Genomic DNA, 13546 nt, shown 5'->3' with positions numbered 1-13546 from the left:
AAAGAGGCCATGAATAGGACATCAGATTAGAGAAGAGGAACTGTTCCACTAAAGGAAATTGAAATGTAGTCAGGCCACTCTTTGTGTTTCCTTTGTTTGTTTTTATCCTCTTTAGCCGTTTTTTCATTGTATTTAGATACTTCAGTATACAGCTGCACACAGGAGTTGCAATTAAAATTTAAACAAGAGTAATTGAAAGCAAACAACAAAGAGCTTTGCTTCTCTTTGTAAAGCTTAGATAACAAATCTGAACCTCTGGTGGTTTTCTGGAAATAAACTGGCTGTCAGACAGGCAGAGTACATTCTGCACTGTACTATGACACTTTCTATTTTCCTCCTCCCTCCCATTTCTAAAACAGAGTCACTGTAGAAGGGTCAAGTTAGCAAGATGAATGTTAATGTCATTTCCACAGATTCTATTACTTAAAAGTTCAATGTGTCCATAAGTAAGATGTGTTTGTTTTTTTAGAAAGGGCCTACAAGCAAAATGGGACTGTAAAGTAACCACTTGCTGGAAAATCCCTACGTGGGATTACTTGACCAACTAGTTCAGAGAGAATGGAATGTCACACCTAAAAGGTGTCACACGGCCAGAGGCACTTCAAAGGAAAAGATACAATGCAAACTGAACTGTAAGCTCCTGTGGTTGTGGAGATAATGGAAAATGATTACCATCTCAGTTGAAACCATCCCCCCACTATCCTCCATTGACTTATATCCCAGACTGTGAACAAGAACTGAGTTGAAAAGAAAACAGATCTAGGCGAAAGACATGTTAGTTTTTCCCTTCCAGGAATACACAAGGAAAGGGCTTTAAAAAAGCCAAATACACCCCTAGTTCCGTGTGCTAACCTAGGATTTTGTTCTGATGTGTGTGCTGTGAAGGTCACAGCTGAAGAATACCTGCACATGCAGGTAAAAAGTCTCTCTGATTGCTGGAAGCAAGTCACAAGTCAGCAAAGCCACAATCAAAAAGGAAACAGGACAAATCCTTTCAGCTAACCTGCAGGACCAAGAATCTCCAACTCAACTGCCAAAGTCAGCACTTTAGGAATTAGGTATATAGGAATATAGGGATGGAGGAGGAATACCACATCTTGGATTACCCATGCACCATATCAATAAGAGCACACACATGCAGGAATTAATGGTACTAAGAAGTTGATTGAGGCACCTTGGGGCATTTAGCAGTCATATGCAGCAATTTAGTAGACTCATTGAATCTCAGCAAAAATGGAAGTCACTTACCCCATTTTTGGAGAGAGTAGAAAAATCAGGCCCTCCTGTAGGACAAAGTGTGCCCAATACCACCACAAGGATTTTGGCCCATGAATCACAGCCAGAACTCCATGCTTTAACATTTCAGACACAACACACAAATGCATTGCAAACATTCAGGAAAGTTACAGCAGAGAATTCCACGAAACTTCAGTTTTACTCATCAATATCCACATACAATAGGGGATACCAGCTCTCTGATATTCGTATGGGATTCTGAGAAGACTGAAATACACATGCTCAGTGGTCAGGAACATTAATAACTGAGGATTTAATTGATCACATGAACTATGTACAGAAAGACTCAAGGCTAATTCTTTTTGTGCAGCACATACTTTTGATTAAGGAGATAAGGGGATAGATTTTACTTGGCTAACTGAAGTTGAAGGCAGAGCAGCAGCAATAGAAATTTCACTACTCCCTAATTTAATTTTCTTCGTGTGACATTTGATACAAATTTCAATATTCCTCACTGGAAGTCACAATGTTCACAGCTGGAGAGCTGGAAACTCTTAAGTTGGATTGCTCAAGAGTGTTTTAAACATCAGCAACATAAAGCAGTGTCTTATCTCCTCCAGGAAAAAAACAGACTAAGCAAACAGTGTAAATATTAACCAGTCCAGTGGCAAAGAGACCAGCTTCAAGTCAGTTGTTTTGCATTGCTTAGAGCACTGGTACTTGAACGGGAAAATTTGATGCTAACTCAACCCATGCCTTTCTCGAAGTTCTGGCAATATCTGTTCCTGCCACTCCTAGAAAGTGAGAAATAGTTAGATTAGCCTTGCAATTTTAGTCTGGCCCTTACACCCTAGTGTCTGTATGGCCACTTGCATTGTTGCCTTTGTTAAAGCACTCAGTTCCTCTGGAACACCAATGGGCATTTAGAACAGCTTGGCGGTTGGAGTAGGCATATACTTGTTAGATGAAACTATCAATCTGCCGGTCCAAAAGATGGCACTATTTGAAGGTGAGCAAGGAATTTTCCAGGTGTCCTGATAAACATTCCCCCTTCAACTCACCAAACCTCCTTCCAAACCTGTGACCTCTATTATCTGCAAGTTTCTCTCCCAGTCACTCAACATCCTGACTTGGAACTATATCCCTGCTACTTCTTTGAAGCTGGATCAATATCCTGGAACTCCCTTCCTAAAAGTACTGTAGGTGTACCTGCACCAGATGGACTGTGGTGGTTCGAAAAGGTGGCTCACTGCCAACTTTTCAAGGGCAATTAGGGATGGGCAAAAAATGCTGGCTTTGCCAACAATGCTCAGTTCCCATGAAAGAATTTTTAAAAAAATTCTTGTTGGTTGTTTATGCACCTGTGTTTCTATCCTCTTGATGCCATTATTTTATCCCATTCCAGCACCACCATAAGGATTTTGGCGATAACAGAGACCTGGTTCAACAAAGGGCATAACTAGGTGCTAAATATTTCCAAGTACAAGGTGTTCAGAAGAGATAGGAAAGGAGGAGGGGTGGCAACATTGGTTAAGGGGAGCATTGCAGTGCTGGAGAAAGAGGATGTCCCAGAGGGTTCAAGGACAGAATCAATTTGGCTAAAGCAATGGAACAAAAAGGGCGCAATTACATTACATAGCCTATAGACCGCCAAATAGTGAGAAGGACGTGGAAGAACAAATCTGCAGGGAAATTATAGAGAGGTGCAGGTATTATACAGTAGTTATAATGGGGGACTTTAATTACCCGAATCTAGACTGGGACAGTGGTAGTGTAAAGGGCAGAGAGCAGCAAAAGTTCCTAGATTGTGTTCAGGAGAATTTTTTACAGCAATATGTATCCAATCCAACAAGGAAAGACGTGCTGTTGGACCTGGTTCTTGGAAATGAGGAGGGCCAAGTCGATCAAGTGTCAATGGGGGAGCATTTAGGAGACAGTGATCATTGTATTGTATGTTTTAGGATGATGATAGAAAAAGACAATAGGCAATCTAGAGTAAAAAATAATTAACTGGACAAGAGCCGACTTCGACCAGGCAAGGACGGAACTAGGCCATACAGGCTGGAATGAAAGATTGGCAGGAAAAACTGTAGCTGAACAATGGGCTACCTTCAAAAAAGAATTGGTTCGGGCATAGTCAAGGTATATTCCATCGAAAGGGAAAGGTAGGACAAAGAAATCCAGAGCTCCCTGGATGAAAAAGGAGATTGAAATTAAGGTAAAGACGAAAAAGCGTACTTATAACAGGTGTCAGGTAGAAAATACAATTGAGAACCAAGAGGAATACAGAAGGCTCAGAGGGGAGGTGAAAAAGCATATTAGAGAATCGAAGAGGGATTATGAGAAAGCACTGGCAGCCAACATAAAGGGGAATCCAAAAGTCTCCTATAGGCATATAAATAGTAAAAGGGTGATAAAAGGAGGGGTAGGGTCGATTAGGGACCTAGAAGGGAATTTACACATGGACGAAGGGATGATGGCTGAGGTATTAAATGAATACTTTGCTTCTGTCTTTACCAAGGAAGTAGATGCTACCCAGGCCATGGTGATGAGGAAACTCTGTCACTAGAAGGGTTCAAAATTGATGAGGGGAAGTATTGAATAGACTATCAGTACTTAAAGTTGACAAGGCACCAGGACCGAATGAGATGCGTTCAAGGATATTGAAGGAAGTGAGAGTAGAAATTGCAGGGGCACTGGCCATAACTTTTCAGTCTTCCCTAGACTTGGGGGCAGTGCCAGAGGACTGGGGAATTGCAAACATTACGCCCTTGTTCAAAAAAGTTTGTAAGGATAAGCCCAGCAATTACAGACCAGTCAGTTTAAGTTCAGTGGTGGGCAAGATCCTAAAAACAATTATTCAGGATAGAATTAGTAGCCACATGAAAAAATATGGGTTGATAAGGAAGAGCCAGCATGGATTTCTAAAGGGGAAATTATGTTTAACTAACTTGTTGAAGTTTTTTGAAGAGGTAACAGAAAAGGTCAATGAGGGTAATGCTGTTGATGTGGTGTACCTGGATTTTGAAAAGGCATTTGACACAGTACCACGCCACATAGTAATTCACAACCTTGTGAGAAAAGTTATTGCTCATAGAATAAAAGGGACAGTAGCAAAGTGGATACAAAATTAACTGAAAATAAGAAGCAGAGAGTAATGGTCAATGGATATTTTTCAGGCTGGAGGAAAGTTTGTAGTGGAGTTCCCCAGGGGTCAGCATTGGGACCCTTGCTGTTCCTGATATATATTAATAATCTAGATCTTGGTGTGCAGGGGACAATTTCAAAGTTTGCGGATGATACGAAGCTTGGGAGTGTTGTAAACTGTGAGGAGGACAGCATAGAACTTCAAAATGACATAGACAAGTTGGTGGAGTGGGCAGATGGCAGATGAAGTTCAATGTGGAGAAGTGTGAGGTGATGCATTTTGGTAGGAAGAACATGGACAGATAAGGGATGAAATTTTGAAGGTGGTGCAGGAGCAGAAAGACCTGGGTGTATATGTGCATTCATCATTGAAGGTGACAGGACAGGTGGAGAGAGCAGTTCATAAAGCATATAGTATCCTGGGCTTTAATAATAGGAGCTTAGAGTACAAGGACAAGGAGGTTATGCTGAATTTATAAAAGATACTCGTTAGACATCATCTGGAGTATTGTATACAGTTCTGGGTGCCACATTATAGGAAGGATGTGAACACATTGGAGAGAGTGCAGAAGAGGTTTACAAGAACGGTTCCAGGGATGAGAAACTTCAGCTATGAGGATAGATTGGAGATGTTGGGACAGTACTCCTTGGAGGGAAGGCGGCTGAGAGGAGATTTGATCGAGATGTTCAAAATCATGAGAGGGCTGGACAAAGTAAATATGGAGAAGCTGCTTCCGCTTGTAAAAGTATCAAGAACAAGAGGGCATAGATTTAAAGTGATTTGCTAAAGCAGCAAGTGTGACGTGAGGAGACACTTCTTCGTGCAATGATAGGTTCGGGTCTGGAATGCACTGCCAGGAAGTGTGGTGGAGGCAGGTTTAATTGAGGCATTCAAGAGGGCATTAGATGATTATTTGAACAGAAACAATGTGTAGGGGTACAGGGAAAAGGTAGGGCAATAGCACTAGATTATAATGCTCATTTGGAGAGCCGGTGCAGACATGATGGGCCAAATGGCCTCCTTCTGAGCTGGTAAGATTCTGTGGTTCCTCCTGTCGATTGTGTCTTGCTCTGTGATGGCAGTTCACACTCCTGGAGTGTATGGTCCGTGTTATATGTACATGTGGTCCTGCTGACATTAACAACTATCCTGATTTGTGACATTTTCAACAGAATATGTCTCCTTTCTATATAAACTATTATCTTCCGTCTCAATCTAAAAATTTTAGAGGGAAATGGAAAAAAGTGATAGAAAATAATAAAACATACTGTGCATTCCCATTTTGTTGGACTTATTCAAAGTAACTGCTAGCTAGTCCCCTGCATTCTCGCCTTATTGCAGCCTTTTTTCTGGTTCACTGAACTTGCCCCTTTTACAGGATCTGACTCACTGGGCTGACCGCCCAGTGAAAACCACTCAAGTTACTTACTCAGAAATAAATTGCCATCAAGCCAAGAAAAAGATATTAGGACTGGTGGCCAATAGTTTGGTCAAAGAGGTAAATTTTAAGGAGAGCTTGAAGGATGAGAGATGGAGAGGTTTAGAGAGGGTATTCCAGATCTTAGAAGCCAGGTAGCTTAAGGTATGGCCACCACCCATGAGGGGCTGGCTTTTACCGTCAGCGAGTGGGGGCAAGGCCCATTTGCGAGACGTAAAATGACGCGCGGTGACGTTGGGCAGAACTCCCGACATCATCGCGCCCCATTTAAATTTTCAGGAAGGCGGGAGCGCAGCAAAATCACAGAGCAATTAAAGTAATTAGTGGACTTGCCCGTACAACCTTAAGGTTGGCGGGCAGGCCAGGAGCTCTAGTGCGAACTAGAAAATGCATGAAACCTCATCCATGGGCGGGATGAGGTCTCATGTAGGGTCTTAAAATTTTTAATGAAGTTTTTTTTGAAATTATGAACATGTCCCAACTAGTGTGACATTATCACATGAGGGGACATGTTAGGGAAATTTTATTTTTCTATTTTGAGCTTTTTCACATTTAGAGCTGATCTCCCTGAGGCAGCAGTTAGCCTCAGGGAGATGAGTGCGCTCTTTCGTGCGCATGCGGGAAAGAGCGAACTCTTGATTTTAGGAATCCCTCCCCACCCGCACAGGGAGCGCATAGCGCTTTCCTGTGGATGTTATGCTGGGCAGGCCTTAATTGGCCCGCCCATGTAAAATGGCACAGATAGGAAGCATGCCCATATGCGCCCTCCCATCAACTTCCCCCGCAACGGGGGGAAAATTCAGCCCTAGGTGAAAGAATGCAATCTGCAAAGAGTTTATAGTAGTTGGAGAAATGTGGAGTTAGTTCCTGGAGATTTGTACTGCTGAAGTAAATTACAGAGATAGGGGACCTCGAGATAATGCACAAGAGAAAATGAAGATTTAAGTTGAGGCAAAGATGGATGGGGAGCCAATATACGTCAGCGAGCAGAGGGGTGATGGGTAAATAGGACATTGTGAGCTAGAATATGGACAGTAAACATTCCGCATGAGCTCAAGGTTACGGACGGTGTTGGGAGGCTGGCCAAGAGAGCACTGGAAAAGTTGAGAATGGGGGTAACAAAAGCCATGGATAAAGAATTCAGCTGCAAATGGGATGAAACAGTGATGGGGACAGGTGATGTAATGGAGGTAGAAGTAGGCGGTCTTCATTGTGAGGAAAGAATGGAGTCAGAAGCTCAGGTCAGGTTGAAATAGGATGCTGAGCTATGGACAATCAACCTGAGATAGTAGCCAAGGAGAAAGATGGAATCAGTGCCTTGGTAGCTGCTGGTAGAGGACAACAACACAAAGTTAATTCATTAATTTATATAAATTAATTCAGAATAATTCAAAGGTAGCTTGAGTGTGATTTCAAGTTGTGATGGAAGATGCCACAGATTTATTTGGGACATGAAATAAATTAATTGGATCTGCCTGCTGATAATTGGGTAAATTGGTTTTCTCTAATGTATTAAAGCCACTTCAGAATTTATGAACTAGCTTTGCATCATCTGAATGCACATGGCCTCCAAGCTGGCACTTATTAAGTGACAAAAATTTAGCATTATAAGTTGCCAGCACGTGCTGCTTTGTTTGCCTAAACCAGTAAAAACTGATTTATCTGTGACTCTTTTTATGGAATTGTGTACTTTACAAGCCTTAAGAATGGATGAGAGGATATAAATATGCAACACATGCAGCTGGTCTGTTAGCATCACTAACAGGGCCACACATTTTAATTAGAACGTAGTTTGCACACTTTTAGCATTCTCACCTTAGGTGAAAATATAATTGCAAAAGCATGCAGAAAATGTTGAAGTTGAGCCTATTTATGAATTTTGATACGCTTTTTGGTCAAGTGTTGCTAAATCTGTATTATACATTATACGTTCTCGCGCACACAACCCTACCCTCTCCCTTCTCATCTTCTCTCACAATCTCATTCTTAACATATTATTCCTCCCCTCTTTGTTTTTCTCTCATTTCCTGTTTGACATTTTCACATTCCTCCGTATCATTTTCTGACCTTCTCAATCATTCTCTCCTCATTCCTTTTCATTCTCCTTGCTTTCTTTCCCTATTTTTGGCCTTGTAGTTCTTTGATTCTCACTGTTCAGCTTCACTGTCTTCATTTCCTGTCCTTCTTCATTCTGTCCCTTGATGCTCCAAATCTCTCTTTTTCAATTTTTCTCATTGCCAAAATTGTTATCTTCTGTTCTCTATCTGCATTTCTCTCACACCCTCTTGTGAACATTCTCTAACCTCTTCTCTGTCTCATTCAAACTTCCTTTTTTTTATTCCCTATTCTTTTTTCCATGTGTTCCTCTCATTCTCTCTTCTTTACCTTCTCTCCTTATCAATGTTCCCCCTTTCGTTTCCTCTTCTCCTGTTGTCTCATTCCCTCTATCTCATACTTACCGGCAGTGGTTCTTGATCTCATTCATACTCCAAGTAACACGTCTGGCTGCTTCTCTGCTACAGAGCCACGCAACATTGAAGCATGAAGTCCGATAGTCATCAGCAGTGAGGACCTTTCCTCCTTTGCCAGGCTCCGAGTACATGAGCCATTCTCGCCAATGTTCAAGATAAAATTGGATGGCATATTAGCAAAATTAAAGCCTGTGGGATTAAATGGATCATAGCAGCATGCATACAAAATGAGCTAAGAAACAGAAGGTAGAGAGTGGTGCTGAATGATTATTTTTCAGACTGGAGGGAGGTATATTCCAGCATTCCCCATGGGGCAGAACGATGGCAACTGCTATTTTTATATTCGTGGCCTGCACCTGGGCATACAGGGCAGCATTTCAAAGGATAATATGAAACTTGGAACAATCTGTCTACTGCCAATTGAAGATGGCGGTCTGCACATGCGCACTGGTCCGAGCATGTGCGGCAATCTAGTGACATCAATCCTGTGCACCCAGCTGCCAGTATAAACTCTACACATGCTCTGATGTCTTCACATTTCCTGGAGAGTGCGTCAGTGTCCATGGGGAGTGTTGGGCAGTATTTACGGGAGTCCTCATCCGCTCCTTCTCACCATCTTCCCCCTTCAAGAGACACTGTAAAAGGAAAGAACAAAAAGTTATTCTGCAGATGAGGGGAGGTGGTGGCATTGTGGTATTGTCGCTGGGCTTGTATTGCAGAGACCCAGGGTAATGCTTTGGGGACACAGGTTTGAATCCCACCACAGTAAGTGGTGACATTTAAATTGCATAAAAAATTGGAATTAAAAGATGATGGAACCATTGCCAATTGAGGTTAAAAACCCACCTGGTTCACAAGGAAATCTGCTCTCCTTACCTGGTCTGACCTGACTCTCAAATGCTCAAAAGGGTAATTAGGGATGGGCAATAAAAGCTAGCTTAGCCAGCAACGCCCACATCCCATGAATATTTTAATAAAAACAAAAAAACTGCAGATGCTGGAAATCCAAAACAAAAACAGAATTACCTGGAAAAACTCAGCAGGTCTGGCAGCATCGGCGGAGAAGAAAAGAGTTGACATTTCGAGTCCTCGTGCCCTTCGACAAACAAGCAGTAATAGAAGCAGATCATCAAAAGATGTCACAAACAACAGAACAAAAGAACACATAGGTGTTAAAGTTGGTGATACTATCTAAACAAGTGTGCTAATTAAGAATGGATGGTAGGGCACTCAAGGTATAGCTCTAGTGGGGGTGGGGGGAGCATAAAAGATTTAAAATTATTTAGAAATAATGGAAATAGGTGGGAAAAGAAAAATCTATATAATTTATTGGAAAAAACAAAAGGGAGGGGGAAACAGAAAGGGGGTGGGGATGGAGGAGGGAGCTCAAGACCTAAAGTTGTTGAATTCAATATTCAGTCCGGAAGGCTGTAAAGTGCCTAGTCGGAAGATGAGGTGTTGTTCCTCCAGTTTGCGTTGGGCTTCACAGGAACAATGCAGCAAGCCAAGGACAGACATGTGGGCAAGAGAGCAGCGTGGAGTGTTAAAATGGCAAGCGACAGGAAGGTTTGGGTCATTCTTGCGGACAGACTGCAGGTGTTCTGCAAAGCGGTTGCCCAGTTTACGTTTGGTCTCTCCAATGCAGAGGAGACTGCATTGGGAGCAACGAATGCAGTAGACTAAGTTGGGGGAAATGCAAGTGAAATGCTGCTTCACTTGAAAGGAGTGTTTGGGCCCTTGGACGGTGAGGAGAGGTAGTCATCTCAATTTCTCTGCTCCTCTCACCCATTCTAATCTCTCTCTCTCCGAACTTACTGCACTCCATTCTCTCAGGTCCAACCCTGACATTGTCATCAAACCCGCTGACAAGGGTGGTGCTGTTGTTGTCTGGCGCACTGACCTCTACCTCGCGGAGGCTGAGCGTCAACTCGCAGACACTTCCTCCTACCTCTCCCTGGACCATGACCCCACCACTGAACATCAAGCCATTGTTTCCAGGACTGTCACTGACCTCGTCTCCTCTGGGGATCTTCCTCCCACAGCTTCCAACCCGATAGTCGCCCAACCTCGGACGGCCCGCTTCTATCTCCTACCCAAAATCCACAAACAGAACTGCCCCGGTAGACCGATCGTCTCAGCTTGCTCCTGCCCCACAGAACTCATTTCTCGTTATCTTGACTCCCTTCTCTCTCCCCTTGTCCAGTCCCTTCCCACCTACATCCGTGATTCCTCTGACACCTTACGTCACATCAACAATTTCCAGTTCCCTGGCCCCAACCGCTTCCTCTTCACCATGGACGTCCAATCCCTCTACACCTCCATCCCCCACCAGGATGGTCTGAGGGCCCTTAGCTTCTTCCTCGAACAGAGGCCCGAACAATCCCCATCCACCACTACACTCCTCCGTCTGGCTGAACTTGTTCTCACACTGAACAATTTCTCCTTCAGCTCCTCTCACTTCCTCCAAATAAAAGGTGTGGCTAAGGGTACCCGCATGGGCCCCAGCTATGCCGGTCTCTTTATGGGGTATGTGGAACATTCCTTGTTCCAGTCCTACTCCGGCCCCCTTCCACAACTCTTTCTCCGGTACATCGATGATTACTTCGGTGCTGCTTCATGCTCTCGTCGGGACTTGGAAAAATTTATTAATTTTGCTTCCAATCTCCACCCCTCCATCATTTTCACGTGGTCCATCTCTGACACTTCCCTTCCCTTCCTTCACCTCTCTGTCTCAATCTCTGGTGATAGACTGTCCACCAATACCCATTACAAACCTACCGACTCCCACAGCTACCTCGACAACAGCTCCTCACACCCCGCTTCCTGTAAGGACTCCATCCCATTCTTTCAGTTCCTTCGCCTCCGTCGCATCTGTTCTGATGATGCTACCTTCAAAAACAGTTCCTCTGACATGTCCTCCTTCTTCCTTAACCGAGGTTTTCCACCCACGGTCGTTGACAGGGCCCTCAACCGTGTCCGGCCCATCTCCCGCGCATCCGCCCTCACGCCTTCTCCTCCCTCCCAGATACATGATAGGGTCCCCCTTGTCCTCACTTATCACCCCACCAGCTTCCGCATTCAAAGGATCATCCTCCACCATTTCCGCCAACTCCAGCATGATGCCACCACCAAACACATCTTCCCTTCACCCCCCCCTATCGGCATTCCGTAGGGATCGTTCCCTCCGGGACACCCTGGTCCACTCCTCCATCACCCCCTACTCCTCAACCCCCTCCTATGGCACCACCCCATGCCCACGCAAAAGATGCAACACCTGCCCCTTCACTTCCTCTCCCCTCACCATCCAAGGGCCCAAACACTCCTTTCAAGTGAAGCAGCATTTCACTTGCATTTCCCCCAACTTAGTCTACTGCATTCGTTGCTCCCAATGTGGTCTCCTCTACATTGGAGAGACCAAACGTAAACTGGGCGACCGCTTTGCAGAACACCTGCAGTCTGTCCGCAAGAATGACCCAAACCTCCCTGTCGCTTGCCATTTTAACACTCCACCCTGCTCTCTTGCCCACGTCTGTCCTTGGCTTGCTGCATTGTTCCTGTGAAGCCCAACGCAAACTGGAGGAACAACACCTCATCTTCCGACTAGGCACTTTACAGCCTTCCGGACTGAATATTGAATTCAACAACTTTAGGTCTTGAGCTCCCTCCTCCATCCCCACCCCCTTTCTGTTTCCCCCTCCCTTTTGTTTTTTCCAATAAATTATATAGATTTTTCTTTTCCCACCTATTTCCATTATTTTAAAATATTTTTAAATCTTTTATGCTCCCCCCACCCCGACTAGAGCTATACCTTGAGTGCCCTACCATCCATTCTTAATTAGCACACTCGTTTAGATAATATCACCAACTTTAACACCTATGTGTTCTGTTGTTTGTGACATCTTTTGATGATCTGCTCTATTACTGCTTGTTTGTCCCTACAACCACACCAACCCCCTCCACTTCTCTCCCCCTCCCCCCTTAAACCAGCTTATATTTCACCCCTTTCCTGGACTCACTCAAGTTCTGTCGAAGGGTCATGAATACTCGAAACGTCAACTCTTTTCTTCTCCGCCGATGCTGCCAGACCTGCTGAGTTTTTCCAGGTAATTCTGTTTTTGTTTAACATTTTAATAAAGCTGATAAATATATTGTAAACAGAGATGGGGTCCCGGGGGAGTGTGTCTCCAATTGTATTGTTTCCTCGGGCAGTGCACTGAAATAAAGAGGCACAGCGCAATTATATGAAGTAATCATATCAGAGGCATTTTCACCATAGCACATTTAACACTGTTGCGCCAAGTGCTCATGAAAAGGAAGCCGCTGCCCAGCTGTGATGATTTGAGCTGCCCAGCTGTGATGATTTGAGCAGCGCCATCTTTAGTCGTGGCCGCTGCCGACTCCACCCCCTCTCAATGGCGTAATTGAGTTAAACAGTCAAACTGCGCACGCACGGCATTGACAGCGAACGCAGGCAAGTTGGGAAATGCTGTCAGCAATTGGAAGGTGACAGACTTGGGAAAGATACAGTTAAATTGGCCAAATGGACAGATATATGGAAAATGAAATGTAATTGATATATTTGGCACATTTTGGTAAAAGAATAAGGATAGACAATATGGAATCAATGGAAACATTTTGAAGTGGGTGCAGGAGGCGGAACCTTAGGCCATAGGTACACAGATCTTTTAAAGGTGGCAATTAAGACAAGTTGAAAAAACAGACAGTAAAAAGACAGTAAAATTATCACGACTTTATTATTGGAATCATAGACTGAAAAAAAAAGAAAGATTTACATTTATATAGTGCCTTTCACAACCACCGGATCTTCAAAAGCACTTTACAACCAATTAAGTATCGTCAATGTTGGAATGTAAGAAACCTTTATGCATTGCAAGCTCCTACAAAGAACAGTATAATAATAACTAGATCATCTGTTTTGGTGATGGTGTTTGAGGGATAAGTATTGGCCAGGACCAGGGATAACTTCCCTGCTGTTCTTTGAAATAGCATCATTGGATCATGCCCCTGGGAGTGCAGACAGGGCCTTGGGTTTGATATCTCACATGAAAGACAGTGCCTTCAGCAGTGCAGCAATACCTCAGTACTGCACTGGAATGTCAGTGTTGATCTTTGTGCTGAAGCCCTGCACTGGGACTTGAACCCACTACATGGACGTAGTAGTCAGCAGGCTGCCTCCACCTCCGCTGCTGATGTCTGGGGAGCACCAAGACGTAGCGGCAGGGTTAAAAAAGT

The 13546-nt window shown here is 43.9% G+C and overlaps 1 long non-coding RNA gene across 1 annotated transcript; it reads right to left on the bottom strand.

The window, feature by feature from the left end:
• Positions 1 to 1069: 1069 nt before the first annotated feature.
• LOC121282524 lies at positions 1070 to 12692 on the bottom strand. The gene is made up of 3 exons (XR_005944055.1): positions 12565 to 12692; positions 8282 to 8928; positions 1070 to 2030 (listed from the first exon to the last, which is right to left on the bottom strand). It is a non-coding gene; the product is annotated as an uncharacterized LOC121282524 (long non-coding RNA).
• Positions 12693 to 13546: the final 854 nt, after the last annotated feature.

This window comes from Carcharodon carcharias, chromosome 9, assembly GCF_017639515.1.
Source record: "Carcharodon carcharias isolate sCarCar2 chromosome 9, sCarCar2.pri, whole genome shotgun sequence".
NCBI lineage: Eukaryota > Metazoa > Chordata > Chondrichthyes > Lamniformes > Lamnidae > Carcharodon > Carcharodon carcharias.
This window is presented reverse-complemented; position numbering and strand designations above follow the sequence as displayed.